This window comes from Sarcophilus harrisii, chromosome 4, assembly GCF_902635505.1.
Source record: "Sarcophilus harrisii chromosome 4, mSarHar1.11, whole genome shotgun sequence".
Taxonomy (NCBI): Eukaryota; Metazoa; Chordata; class Mammalia; order Dasyuromorphia; family Dasyuridae; genus Sarcophilus; species Sarcophilus harrisii.
The window spans coordinates 253,974,699-253,989,746 of NC_045429.1; positions in this window are offsets into that span (position 1 = coordinate 253,974,699).

Sequence of the window (15,048 nt, forward strand, 5' to 3'; positions counted from 1 at the left end):
TTTTCTTTGTAAAATTGGTTTTCCATTCTACTTTGATGTTTCTGAGAGACTTGTTATGTCCCAGGTCAACTGAATTCTCTTTTCACTGTGTATAATGTTACTGCTTCAGACATTGCCCCCACGGCATCAAGGAGACAAAATTGGGAATTTGAAGGAAAACATTCTTTGGTATTTATCCTAGGAAAAGCTATTTGGATGAGAGGTATTCATGATAGCCTCATCTTACCCCAAGCCTTCCTCTGAATGGGGTTCCTGGCTATTGTCCCTATTAACTCCACTTTAAAAATTTTCCCCACATATTTGGCTCCTGCATTTTTACTTGTGGGATTAGTTTCCTCCAGTCTTCCAACTATTTATTCACATTGACTAACTGATTCTGACACCCAGCACCCCCTGAATGCTGCTGCCCACTATCTTCAAGTATGGCATACCCCTAGGCAGGGACAGTTCTTCATCCCTTATCAGCATGAAGAAGCTCCAGAAGATGAGATCTCCATCCCTTTGTCCCAAATGAACTTGGGGTACAAACTGTTGAAAGGGGAAAATGATGTAATATAGCAATGATTTTGTGATACCCTGATTTTAAGGGTCCTTCTGTTCTAACAATAAGTCAAAAGTCCTAAATCTTCTGCTTTTGGATTCTGCCTCAGGAAACTCCCACACCCAATCTGTTTGATTCTGAATAGATCAGTCCTCAGTTAGATAGCTCCTGGTCTCAGGACAGTCCCACAGATCAAACTCCTGCAACAATAGTGAATAGACCACTCCTCAGTTCATTGCTGACTATCAGATAAGTAATCTGTTGGTTAGTGATGACCAAATTTGAGATACTACTCCTCTGGACTATAGAATTAGCATGTCAATGATAGAAAGCTAGATAAATGTGCCTCTTTGCTTCTGTTTAAGTGGTGATATTTTTTTTTTTTGGGGGGGGGAACTTAGCCTGCTTGTAAAGGGATTACAATTACAATAAAAATTTTGCCTTTGCCTAGGAAATGGGTTCAAGCCTTCAAATTCTTTTGAGATACCTCATGTCACCAATCTTTGGCCCCCAACTTTTGGGGTTCCCTTGCCAATCTCAACACAAGCATTGTAGAAATGATAGCTAATATTATTACTATTATCCATAATACCCTAATATTCTAATTGTTGATATAATCCAAAATTTCTCTCTCAGTAACTTCATCATTAGTTTAATTGTCTACTTTACATGATGACTAATCTATATGTCAGCCAAAGGCACAGTGGAACAACACTGGGCCCAAGTCAAAAAAATAAGTTTGAACTTAGTCATACATTCTTTCTAGCTTTATAACTCTGGGTGGTCCTTTAATCTCTGTTTTCTTTCAAAAGGCATACTTTTTTGTTTTATTTTGGGGGGTTTATTTTTTTTGGTAACCTTAGCCTCTTCCTCAGCTTCTCACTCTAGTTCATTCTCCATATTTAGTCAGTATCCATATCTTTTCCTTCCTACCCTAGTAAATTCTTTCATACCTGAAGCCTTCTCTGGATCAAAGATGACATTTGTGTAGCCAGTTGGGCCTCACCAGAGAAAGCCTATCTATCTACTTCCTGAGACAAGCAGAGAAGAGCACTGATAGGATTATTATACTCTCTGAGACAAGCAGGGAGGAGCATTGATAGGATCATCTAAGCATTAAGTGGATCTTTTGTTCTTAAGTAGGCCTTTTGTTCCTTATATTAACAAAATCATCATAACCCTACAGTTTTTGGCCAAAAGCCAACTTAATATGATGAAAAGATCTGCTCATAGATCCTCTCTAACTCCTTTTTAGGCTAGCCCACTAATCATTGGTATACATCTGCCTCAATGACATCTTACTCCTTGTAAGAGCTAATTCTTTTTTAGCTTAGTCAGCTAATTTTTTCCTGGCACTTAACCCATTCTCAGCAGTGCAAGAAAACCTTTGCCCCTTAGTTTAAGGGCAAAATTCTTTTGAGACATCTAGCAACATTAGTTCATAGGCCCAATATATTTTGGGGTAACACCTCTGAACACTAACACTAATACATCCACCATTGTAGTCCAAGCCTTCATTGCCTCTTCCCTAGATCTACATAAGTCCATTGACCTCCCTGCTTCCAGTTTCTCCCCACTCCATCTTCTCTTTCATAGAGATGCCATAAGTGATTTTTCTACAAGTGCAGCTCTATCCATGTCACTCTCTCATATAACCTTCTAGAACTGGTATACCCCCTTTGCAACTTCTTTGTTTTTAACTATCCTGTTTTTATTTTTTTTTTATCTTTACATTTATTCTTATGTTTTTGTTTTGTCTTCATATATATATGTGTGTGTGTGTGCTTACACATCAGTGCATACATGCATACATGCATATGTGTTCCCTAATGGAATACATGTTTCTTATCAATAGAGGTTGTTTTATTCTTTGTAATTTTTGCCTGCAAAATTTAGCACAGTGTTTGGCATAAAATGTGAACATTTTAAGTGATTACAACTTATATGGCCAGAGTTTGCTCATTTGAAAAATGATGGAATTTGATAAGCAGGCCTCACAATATCCTTTTTATTCCACGCCTCTTATCATACAATAGAATCTCAGCTATGTAGAAGCTTTCCTCTATTGGGAATGCTATTGAATCTCACTGGGCCACAAAATGAAGGGTGTTGAACTAAGTGGCTTTTGAAGCAGCATTTACCTCTAAATTCAAAACCTTATTTTATTCTCACAACAATCCTGACAGGTAAGGACTACCAGTATCCCTATTTTACAAAAAAAAAAAAAAAAAAAATTTGGTTTTAAAGAGATTAAAGGACTTTCCAAAGATCAAAGAGCTAGTAAATTTCAGAAAAGGGATTTCAATACTGGATTTTCTGATATCAAGCATCATTGTATACATTATGCTTCTGCAAGTTACCTGGTCTTGAGCAGAGCCACCAGAATTATTCCAAAGGCTAGCACTAGGCATGCAATAGTGTAAATAGCTTCACCTGGGGGAAAAGAAAACAAACAAACAAAAAACTAACAACATAGAAGAAATACACAGAATACATAGGATATACACAGGATAAATACTTTACTTTTTGAAGTTTTAACTAACTAAAAAAAATGGAGGAGGGGGAGAGGTTAACCCACCATTGAAAAGGGAGTGAAATCTAGTTAATGTGATTTCTTTTGCAGATGTTTCTTCATACAAGGGAATACTTTTAACTGTAGACATAGATGTCTTACCTGAAATACAAAAGATTACAATTAATTCCTAATATCTAAATGTCATGAATCATCACTTCAAGATTCTGTGATTTCATTACTGTGATTGCTCTTTCAATCAAGACATATCACAACTCCTCTATAACTTAGTAAATGGTTAATTTGGGGAATTTCTGCAGCCCAACATTTCTCATCCTGAGGTCAATATGGTAAGAAGTCTCTCTGAACTTCCTTTGGCTGCTATTCAGACAAGATCTGTTATTCTCCAAGCCATTACTCATCACCTTTCTATTTTGGTAGGACTACCAACATGTTCACCACTGATACATCCTTTAGAATCCAAGATCTCATTCCATTGCATGATGAGGTATCAAAGGGAGGTGAATTATTATGATTATTTCATGAATTATTTTACTTTCAAGTAGACAAAGAAGATAAAAATTGAAAAGGACCTTAAAGGTCTCTTAAATCCTATGTTATCATTTCACAGATAAGGACAAAACTATTGAGGGGTTAAAAATATTTGAGATCACACGCAAAAAAAGTCAAAATTAGAACCTGTATTGATTGAATAGACATTCTAATTTGCTCTTCTCCTAACTTTCTTTTTTAAATTAAAAAGAGTTTCTTAGATCCAAAAAAAAAAAAAAAGAGTCATGTCTTTAGGGGTTTAGGGACTAAATCCATTCTTTTTCCAGTCAGTTTAAAGGAGAAAATACTTAGTGGCTATAATTGATTAATAGCAGCAACATAGAATTGTGTGTAGTTGACTGGTCTTGTAGTCAGGGAGAACTGGTTTCACATTTTGCCTCTGATACACTGACTAGGTGATCATGGGAAAGTCACTTAACCTCTCAATGCCCCCACACAAATCTCTAAGGTACTAAATTACAGATGATTTGTCACATGGGGAGTTCTCTACACAGATGGAATCACAGGTCCAGACTGTTCTTCCCTCTAACCCCCATCCCTGATCCATTTCTGTAGGTTGTGCAGCATTCAGGCTAAGTAAAATATATAACTCACTCAGATTTACAACTAAGCTAAATATAAATGTAAATATAGTACAATCCTTTGTTTGCTTGAGGAAATAGACTGCAGTTTACTTTTAAGAATTGGTCAAGAGGGAATGAAAACTAGCTATGCAAAATGACTATATTTTAAGGGCATCATCAACACTTTATCATGTCTCTTTGAGCATTATTAGGCTCAAATGACAAAGTCAGTAGGTAAACAAGCACAGCGAACCATATTTAGAAGTAAGTATATCACATAGTAGATATTAGTCTACATGATAGAGAGTAACAACAGAATGACTGATACAATGGCCTAAGATAAATTACTATAATCCCATTCAGACTTTTCTCTTTTGGGGATTGCTACTGTTCAAAATACAGCTGTCCTGGAAACTAAGGTTTGAACCTTATATCAGAATAATCAGTGGAAAGTACTGAAGATAGATGATATTTCAGGTTAACAATATAATTCTTAAGGTAGGTCAGGGGATAGTAGTCAGATACAAGGCTTGTATATGTCCTTTCAGGAAACATGATTTTCAAGAATGGAACATTATTTGTTATCACCATTCTTCATCAAAATTTTGATTCCTATTAGACTTATCATAAACTGGTGATATTATAAAAACTATGGAATGACAGATAAAAAGCAAACAAAGAAAATAGAGTCTTTTCTCAGAATCTAGGATAGATTCATAATGGGTGGGTCTATAGTGCATCACCATAATTAGGAAAGACCCCGTTTAGAGTAAGTCCTGTCAGTATTTTTTCAGAAGCTGATATCACTTAAAATATGTTGATGACCTATTTGAGATATATAGGATTTTTTTCTATATTTTGAGAACTGGGCCAAGAGTCAGGAAGTCCTGGGTTCAAGTCCTGACTGATACCTACTGGCTGTGTGACCCTAGGTAAGTCACTCAACTATATTGTGCCCCCTATATAATACTCTGAGTTGAAGAGTGGGTAATAATCTGTATTGATAAGAAAAGTTTTATTTTGCTTTATTTTTTATTTTTTGAAATTCCCTAAAGCAGTGAAATCACAATTCTGGTACGCCCCCTCTCCCCCCCCCCCCCCACACACTCACTGCTGCTCATTTTACATAATACAATTATACTTTAATTTTAAATTAAAAATAGAACATTGGCCCTGCAAATGTGAAGCAAGTCCTTTCTTTTTCCTACATTAATTGGTATCTAACAAGTAAAATACATGTTTCCTCATTCACTGATCTATGTATTTGCTATTAGGTATCTATATACCCATGAAGGTAGTCTTTTTCAGTCTCACTCAGGAATGAGAAAAAAATCTATCTCTTCCCACTGCAAAAGCAGTGGAAGGAGTGATTTTAAATATTTTTTAAAATTATTTTTCACTTTTTCATGGTTATGTGTCTCATTTTAAATATGAGAGCTAGAAAGAAGGGAATTAGATTGATCAAATCGAAGACTAACAATAAGACATAAAGTTGTAATCTATATGTATACATACATATGTGCATGTATGTATTTAAAGCACTTTCTGAAACTTTTGATGGTCCAATTGTAAATTTCAAAAAAAAAAAAAAGATTCCATGAAATACTCTCATGACACTAACATTTCAAATTTAAATTTAAAATCAGTTCAGAATAAACAGGAACTGTCTCATACTTATTTTGTACTCCTTATGAAGTTGGCACATGGAATTTATCCCTGCATGGATGGATGAATAGATGGGTAGAAGTATTGATTGATGTATGGATGTTACAGTTTTTCTCTCTAACATTTTGTATTGGAATCATTTTGATAAAAGTTAGTTGTTTTTTTTCCCAACTTATCTTTGAATATAATATACATAAAGAATGTTATAGCTACATTGTACCTTAGGGACTATAGAGTTTAAGTGAACATAATATCCTAACAAGGAATAATAAAGTTCAGATATAGAATTGCCTCCTATAATTGTGTAAAATCCACCTAAAAGTTTGGACAGACTCATAAAAATGAACTGGAATTTAATCGCATGGAACTCATTAACTAGGTTATAATAGATCAGTGACAGGAATGGTTGTTAATGATCCCAACGAAAGTTTAAATGTGTCTAGCAATCACTACCTAATCTTAAATATTGCACCCTAGGAGGATACAGAATATCAGTTAGACAGATTAATGCTAGTGAGACTTTCTTGGCTACTGAAGCCTCTTGATGCTTTGCTTCCTCTCTCTCCCCTCCATTATAAGCAGTGAAGTTTACAATGCTTTATAAGCTAGAAATTAAAGTCAGCAGAGTTGATAACTGACCTCAGTCCAACAACATCTGTTATATTAAAAGATAAACAATGTCAGTGATTTGTTTATCTTAACTCTGACCCCAGAGGAATTAAATATGATTATGAATTACACTGTAAAATCCCAATGCATTTGAAGTAGAATCAAGATTAATTTCAATCTTGAGCTAACAACAAATGTAAATACTATTCTCCTCTGTTGAAACTGTTGAGATGCAATCATTATTAATTTATTTTTCTTCCCAAAGTACTATGAGCACTAGTAGCTCAGAAATGATGCAGGTTATCTTTTTATTTTTTTCATTTTTTTAAACAAATAAAACCTAAAACCTTTTCTTCTCAATCTTTTCAACTGAGGATATAGAAATCCACATTTTTTTTTTACTTAAAGCAAAAAAAAAAAAAAAATCATAAAACATGCTGTATAAACCAATAATTTCCCTGAATTAATTGAATTTTAATGGATACCTGTGGCTTAAAAAATTAACAGAGTCTTATGAAATTGAGCTCTTATTTGTCTTTTGCAAATCTTTTTGAATGTTTGAATGTTGCAGCCTTTAGTTATTTGCCTTTAAGTAAGATGATTTCAATGGGTGGCAAACTTCTCTAAGCAAAATGATAGATGATTTCACATGCTCTGTTTAGGAAAATATTTTTAGTTAATTTCAAATTTTTATTCTCATGTTCTGGAGGCATAGATTCTTATTTTAAAAAGAAGCAGCAACACATTATAGTGAGAAAATCCCTGGAAAGGGTGGATTCTATCTATTGATATGCTGGTAAATATTTAACAGATTGCTCTTGGGGGTGGAGGTGGTGGTAAAATTGTACCCATGGTACACCTTTGGGTTTAATATGCATTAACACTTTCTCTGCCACTTTCTTGCATCAATAATAGCAACAGAATCAAGCCCTCATTTTTAGTATTTGCTTATTTCCAAGGTGTGGATAGTCATATTCAAAATAAAACAACCCCCTCTCAAAGTCCATTTGAGCTGTCTTCACATGATCTCAAGAAAAACTGGTAGGCTTACTTGTTAGATGTTTTAATAGGAATAAATTTCAGGTGCAGTTTGGAATAGACAGCTTTTGAGACCTCTTCCAACTTCAAATTTTTCTGTGATGTTGTGGATTTGGTCTTTGAGGGCTTTGCTCACCTTCTAGCTTTTCTACTTGCTACTCATGCGAGCTTGTATGAATCATTTAACTTCACCAACCACAATATTCTTATCTATAAAATGAGGGCATTTTAACTAAATCTAAGGTGTCTTTTTCTAAATCTATCATCTTACTATTTCTCTTTAAATATCTTTAAATACCATGGAAAGTGTAGTCTTGAGTTCATTAAAATATTTCACTAAAGCAGATCTTTGGAGGTACTGATACTAGTAGCCCTGCATTTCAGTCATCTAGAATAATGTATTATTTGAAATATAATTTGAAAATAAGGTTCAGAGAGGTGAATCAATTGGCTTGTTATTTGATAACAGCATTAGTTATCAGTGCTTATTAGATACTCAGGGTCAAATTATTTTTGATTGATTGATTCATTCAGTTAACAAAAATTTACTAATATGTTTACAATTTGTTAGGCACCAATTGAAATGCTGGAGCTGCAACAGCAGCAATAACAAGAAAAAGGCATTATCTACCTTCAAGGAGCTTTTAATCTAATTGGGGACACTAGAGCTAATAAATATGTGCAAATAATATACAGGATAAATAGGAAATAGTCACAGAAGAAAGGAATTAAGAAATACTGAAAAAGACTTCCTATAGAAGGTAAAATTTCAGCAGGGACTTTAAGAAAGCCAGCAAAGAGAGCAACCAGAAATGAGGAGGGAGAACATTTCAGGCATGGAGGATAGTGAATAAGCCCCAAGTTATGAGATAGAATGTCTTGTTCAAAGAACAGCAAGGAGGGTCATATCACTAAATAAAATTGTGTGTGTGTAGGGGGAGATTGAGGGTGGAAGTAAAAGTTGTAAGTTGTAAGAAAATTGATAAGATAAAAGGGAGGGAGGTTTTGATGGACGTTGAATGCTAAACAGATATTTTATATTTGATCCTGGAGATTTATTGGAATTTATTGATTAAGGAGCATGCTTAGGGGGCTATCTACAAAGACTGGGGGTTTTAAAACGCCATTTGGTTTGGCTTTAATTTTAATGTCCTACTGAATGTTGTAACTGTGCATTCTAAGTGTGATCAGTGTTCTGTATGTCTTGTATGTTATTAGACAGTCTAGTTGTGCTCTGTGTTCTATGTGATTTTTGTCTGTGTTGGGAAATTGTAATTTGTTTTGTTCATTTAAGAGCTCTGTTAAAACATTTGATTAGGAATTTAAAGATGATTCTAAATTTGGGAAATTAATTGGTTATCCTTAAGTATAAGATCTTAAAAGAACAATAGCTTGTTTTTTTTCCATAATTATTTGTTTTTAATATTTGTTGGCATCATAATATTCCATCAAACCACTTAACTAGAAATTTCAAATTAGACATTACATATAAATGTCGAACTAAACATGCCTAAAAGAGGATCATTGTCTTTCCCCCAAAACCCAACCCTCTTCAAAATGTCACTTTAGGGTACAACCACCTTTCTAGTGTCCCAGGTTTGTAACTTAAGTCGGAACAATAGCTTGTTAAAGAAGTTCTGTTAACTTGCCTGAAAGAGGTCACGTGCCTCTAATTTTACCTAAAGTATGTAGCAAGGACTTTTCTGAAAGTTTCAACTATGGCCAAGTTGGACCTTAGGAGAAGTCCTTTGGGAATAATGGCCACATGGGGCCAGAAGGAGAGAAAGAAACTATGTTGTTTTATTATTTGAAATGAGATAGAAATGGATTATATGCCTTAAATCCAGCTCTGCTGGACATGTAGGTTTTATGGGATTCCCCCACCCACCCACTGATTTCTGCTACTTTAAATGTTGGGTGGGGTAGGGATCTTTTGTAAAGATTTAAACTTGCCCCCCACTGCTGCCACTTCAGCTATAGAAGCATTTAGTTAGCCTGGAGTGAAGTTTAGTTTGACTTCGCTCCCCACCCTTGTCTCTTTGGAAGTGGAGTTGGAGGAAGGGTAGTCACATGAAATTCTATTTCCTCTCCCTCCCCCCTCTAAACTGTTCCAGACATTTTTTAATCAAGTTGTAGCTACCTGGTTCTTGGTTAAAAGCAGCAAACTGTTTCTCCACTCCTATTAACCCAGGTCCTTAATTTGTATTTCAGCGTACTTAAAAGGACCTTGTTGATATCAAGGCCTCTAAAAGTTTGAGGTTTGCCTGTCTTAGTCTAACTGTGCATAATCTGCTCAGAAATCTGTATTCTAGTAGCAGCCCTGTTTGTTCCTCAGGGCGGGACAGGTGGGGCTACTCCAAGCCTCGCCCTTCTCTCCTGGAGCCGGCCCTCTGGGCAACACAACTGCCTTGAGCCTGCTGCTCTCTGTAAGCAGAGGCCGAGTCATGCACAAATGATCACAGCTGTCCATATACTCCCCAACTGCAGAGGATCTGACAATTGATTGTCAGAAATAATTGAAATAAGGAACTTTGTGTATTGCTGATTAATTCTGGGGTTATCAGGGAGAGACTTGATCTTGTCATAAGTCCTTGCATTGGTCTAGCTTTATTTTGATTTTTATTTGGTCTATTTACTTCACACAGGGTTGTTCAAATTATGGTGCTAAGACCTTCGAGAGGAAGGTAATTCAAAGATTTGAATAGTTCCAAGAGAAAAAGGGGGGAATGTTATGCCAAAGTTCCCTTTTACTGGGGTGACCCAGTTCCTCCAATTGTCCTTTTTCATTATTCTGCCTTAAGTTATAACCGTTCCCTCTTAATATTTGAGGTAAAGGTTTTATAGACATTCCTTAATGTTTGACAAGATAAAGGTTTATTCATTTCAGATGTCATTAGAATATCAGTAATGTCATTGTTTTTGTTATTCCATAAAAAGCTCACTGCCCCGATACTCAGGGCTAGACTCTTTGGGATGATAGTCTCATCTAGCCCTGGGATCAACATGGATCCATTGGTCCCAATATTTCTCTCCATTTAATAAATTATTGAATTGGTCTCTAATCTGTCTTGCTCAGTTTCTTCGGCATTACAGTACAGAGTCATGGTAACATTAGAGGGAAAAAAAGGATGTATTTGTGAGACATTAAAAGATTAAATTGAGAGCCCTTGGAAAGATATGGCCAGGGGTGAGAGAGACTGAGAACCTATACTAGGTTGCAAGATTTGGGGATTAGGAGCATGATAGTTCCCTTAAAAATAATGGGGAAGTTTGGGATAGAGGAGAGTCTTCTGGGAAAAATAATGAAATTAGTTTTGAACATACTGAGTTTAAAATTTTAGAGAGTATCCAGTTTGAGTTATCTGAAAAGCAATTGGAGATGTAAGTCTAAAAGTCAGCACAGTTAAGACTGGTTAAATCATTTTGAGAACTATCAACATAGAGATGATAATTAAATCCTTGGGAGCTGATGGGATCACCAAGTGATGGAGGAGAAAAAAGAACCTGGGGCAACTCTTTTGAACAGCCCCATTAAGGGGCATTATATGGACAAAAATACAGCAATGGAGATTTAGAGAGTTGTTAGATAGATGGATAGATAGATAGATAGATTATTAGAGAGTGGTATTCTAAAAACCAAGAGAAGAGAGTATATGGTGGAGAAGAAAATGATTTATAGTATCAAAGATTCTAGAAAGGTCTAGAAAGATGAGGACTGAGGAAAGAACATTGGATTGACGATTAAGAGATCATTGGTAACTTTAGAAAAAGAGGTTTTGTCTGAAAGTCAGTGAGTAGATAAGAAGAGAGGAAAATAAGTGGAGACTTCTCTTATAGATGGTCTTCTCAAGGAGTTTAGCCAAAAAAAAAAAAAAAAATGATGGGAATAATTGTTGACATAGTAGGATAAAGTAAGGTGTTTTTGAGTATGGTGATATATGAGCATGTTTATAGGCAAATGGGAAGCAAACTGTAGGCAAGGAGAATTTGAAGACAAGACAGAGGAGGAGAAGGGGGAAAATCTACTGTATGAGATAAGGTGAAATAGGATCACTTTTGCAAGTAAAAGAGCTTGCTTTATCATAGGGAAAGAGCACATCTTTGTGTGAGATGGGGCAAAAGAGGAGATAGTGGAAGAAGGCATCTTAATGAGATGAGATTAGAAGGAGCGTAGAAAAAAGAGCTCTGTTGAATGGCCTATTTTTCTTTCTTTCTTTTAAGTAAATGTATGAGCAAGGTTCTTGGTTGAGATCATTGTCCATTTGATGATGCCATGTGGAAAAGGATTTGAGAGAAAATGGCAGTGTAGGGTTGAAATAGATCATCAATTAGTCAATATAGGAATGGAGAATAATAAGAATAATTCATGAATGATGATTTTGAAGAGAACTGAGGGATTGAAGGACTGATGTGGACAAAGAGCAGGGTTTTGTATTTGAATGGAAAAGGAGAAGTAGAAAGATTTTGATTAGATAATGAAATTTCAGACTTCCATGAACAAGGAGGTGGTACATTTGTAATGTAGGATAAGATCAAAGACATTGTCATCCTTGTGAGTTGCTGAAGTGGGGTGGAGAAGTAGTCATAGTAAACTAAGAGGTTAGAATACAGAGGGTGGGGTGACCATCAGAAGTTATGTAATCCAATTTCCTCATCAGAAAAATGAAGTTTGAAAGATACAGTGACTCAAGAGCACACAAAATAAATGGCAGAGCTAGGGTTTGAAACTTGAAACCAAGTCAACTGCTTCTAAATCCAGTATTCTTTCCTTCACACTACTTTATCACCTTCTTCAGGATCACCTCTTAATAGTCCTTGAGTATCCAATGAAATCACCAAAACACACATAGACATTTTTAGAGTAAGACATAATTATGTGCTTGAAACACATATCTTGTGTTATATCTTGAAACAGAATAATTTTATCTTGCCAGATTATGGAGGATATTTGAGAAAGAAAAATAGCTGAACAAAAACTGATAAAAAGACAAAGGACAAAGTAAAGTGAGTATATAGAGAACTCTAATTAGAGTCAGGAAGATCTAGATCCAAGTCTTATCTCTGCCATGTGCTGGCTTTGTCATTACAGGCAAGTCATTTGACTTCCATGTATCCTAGAAACTCTTAATAATCTATGTTGCAGATGAATAGGCAGTCTTTATCAAGGAGGGGAATCTTCATACATTTCTCTACAGCTGAAATTACTAGTGTAGATCAACATAATTAACACAAAGTAAGACTGGTAAAAGAAGAGCACATTGGGTACATGTTTAATCATTGAATTAGTTTAAACAGAACAATTATCAATAAGAGGACTTGCCAGTTACTATTCAGAAAGACGATAACTAATCACTTATTTCAAGATGTGAGAGAAGGATCAGCAATAACCTGACTTTCTCAAGAGAAGAGACTGTGTTAAATCAGTATAAACTATTATCAGCTTAACTCAAGCTTCAGATGTTCTTTCTTTAGATTAATATATGAAAGGCTAAAGAGAGGGCATAGCTAAGATGGCAGGGTGAAGCCAGAAAGCTTCTCAAGAGTTACAAGAAAAACTGGGAAAAGAAATGAGGGGATTAAGAGATAGTAAATAGCTTGTAAAATGAAGGACAAAAATTGACTGAAGAAAACAATTCCTTAAAAAATACAATTGGCCAAATGAAAAAAAAAAAACCCACTGAAGAAAACAACTGAAAAAGTAGAATTAATCAAGTGGAATCAAATAAAATCAAAAATAAAAAGAGATAAAGGGTGAAAAAAGGATTGTACTAGTAAAAGAGGAAAGGAAGGTAAAGTGGGATAAATTACATTTCAGGAAGAGGCACAAAACATCTATTAGAGGGGAAAAAGGGGCAGCTAGGTGGCACAATGGGTAGAGCACCAACCCTGAAGTCAGGAGGACCTAAATTCAAATCTGATCTCATATACTTAACACTTCCTAGCTGTGTGACCCTGAGAAAGTCACTTAACCCCAATTGCCTCAGCCAAAAAAAAAAAAAAAAAAAAAAGGGAAAGAGAGGGAATAATACATTCACTTAGTTGAGCATAGAAATTTATCTCATACTATAAGGAAGTAGTAGGAGAAAAGAAAAAAGAAAAGGAGGGGCTAAATAGAAGTGAGGGCAAAAAAACTAGAAGAAAGGGATAAAAGAAGAGAAGAAGGGTAATAGAAGGGATGGCTGCTTGAGAATGGAGTAGGTTAGAAATAAAGAACTACTAAGGAGGGACAGGGTAGAAAGAACAAAAGTATATACCAGGGAGAAAATAAGATGGAGGGGTCTACACAACTGGTAATCATAACTATGAATGTGAATGGGATGAATTCTTCCATAAAACAAAAGCGGATAGCTCAGTAGATTTAAAAAAAAAAACAACAACAGAATTCTACAATAATTATTTAGATGAAATACATTTAAAACAGAGATACATACAGAGTAAGAGTAAAGGGCTGGAACAGAATTTATTATGTTTTAGCCAAAGTAAAAAATGCAGGGGTAGCAATTCTGATCTCAGATACAGCAAAAGCAAAAGTAGATATAATTAAATGAGATAAGGAAAGAAGCTACATCTTGTTAAAGGATACCACAGACAATGAAGTAATATCAATACTCAATGTATATGCACCAGCTAGCATAGAATCCAAATTCTTAGAGAAGTTAAGCCATTTATAGGAAGAAATAGAGAGCAAAACTATAATAGTGGGGAACATCAACTTCCCTCTTTTGGAATTAGATATATCTAACTACAAAATAAACAAGAAAAATTAGGAAAGTTAATAGAACCTTAGAAAACTTAGCTAAGATAGACCTCTGAAGAATATTGAAAAGGGATAGAAAGGAATATGCTTTTTTTCAACAATTTATGGCACCTACACAAAAAACTAATCATTTATTAGAGCATAAAAACCTTGCAATCAAATAAAAACAGAAATAGCAAATGCTTCCTTTTAAGGTCAGGATGCAATAGTATAAAGAAAAATATAATAAAAACCAATTGAAAATTAAATAATCTAATTCTAAAGAATGAATGGGTCAAACTGCAAACAATAATTTCATCTAAGAGAATGACAATTATGAGACAATATATCAAAATCTATGGGATGCAGCCAAAGCAGATTTTAGAGGACATTTTATATCTTTAATATCTCTATATTTATATCTCTAATGAATAAAATATAGAAAGAGAAATTTAGTGAATTGGGCATGCAACTAAAAAAGCTAGAAAAAGAACAAATGTAAAGTTCTCATTTAAATTCCAAATTAGAAATTCTGTAAATCAAAGGAGAGATAAACAAAATTGAAATTAAGAAAATTATTGAATCAATGAATAACTAAGAGTTGATTTTATATTTAAAAAACACCCCAATGAAATAGATAAACCTTTGATTAATTTGACTAGAAAAATGAATGAAAAACCTCCAAATTACTAGCATCAAAATAAAAATGGTGAACTTACCAACAATGAAAATGAAATTAAAACAATAATTAGGAGCTATTTTGTCCAACTGAATGCCAACAAATCTGACATTCTAATTGAAATAGATTAAT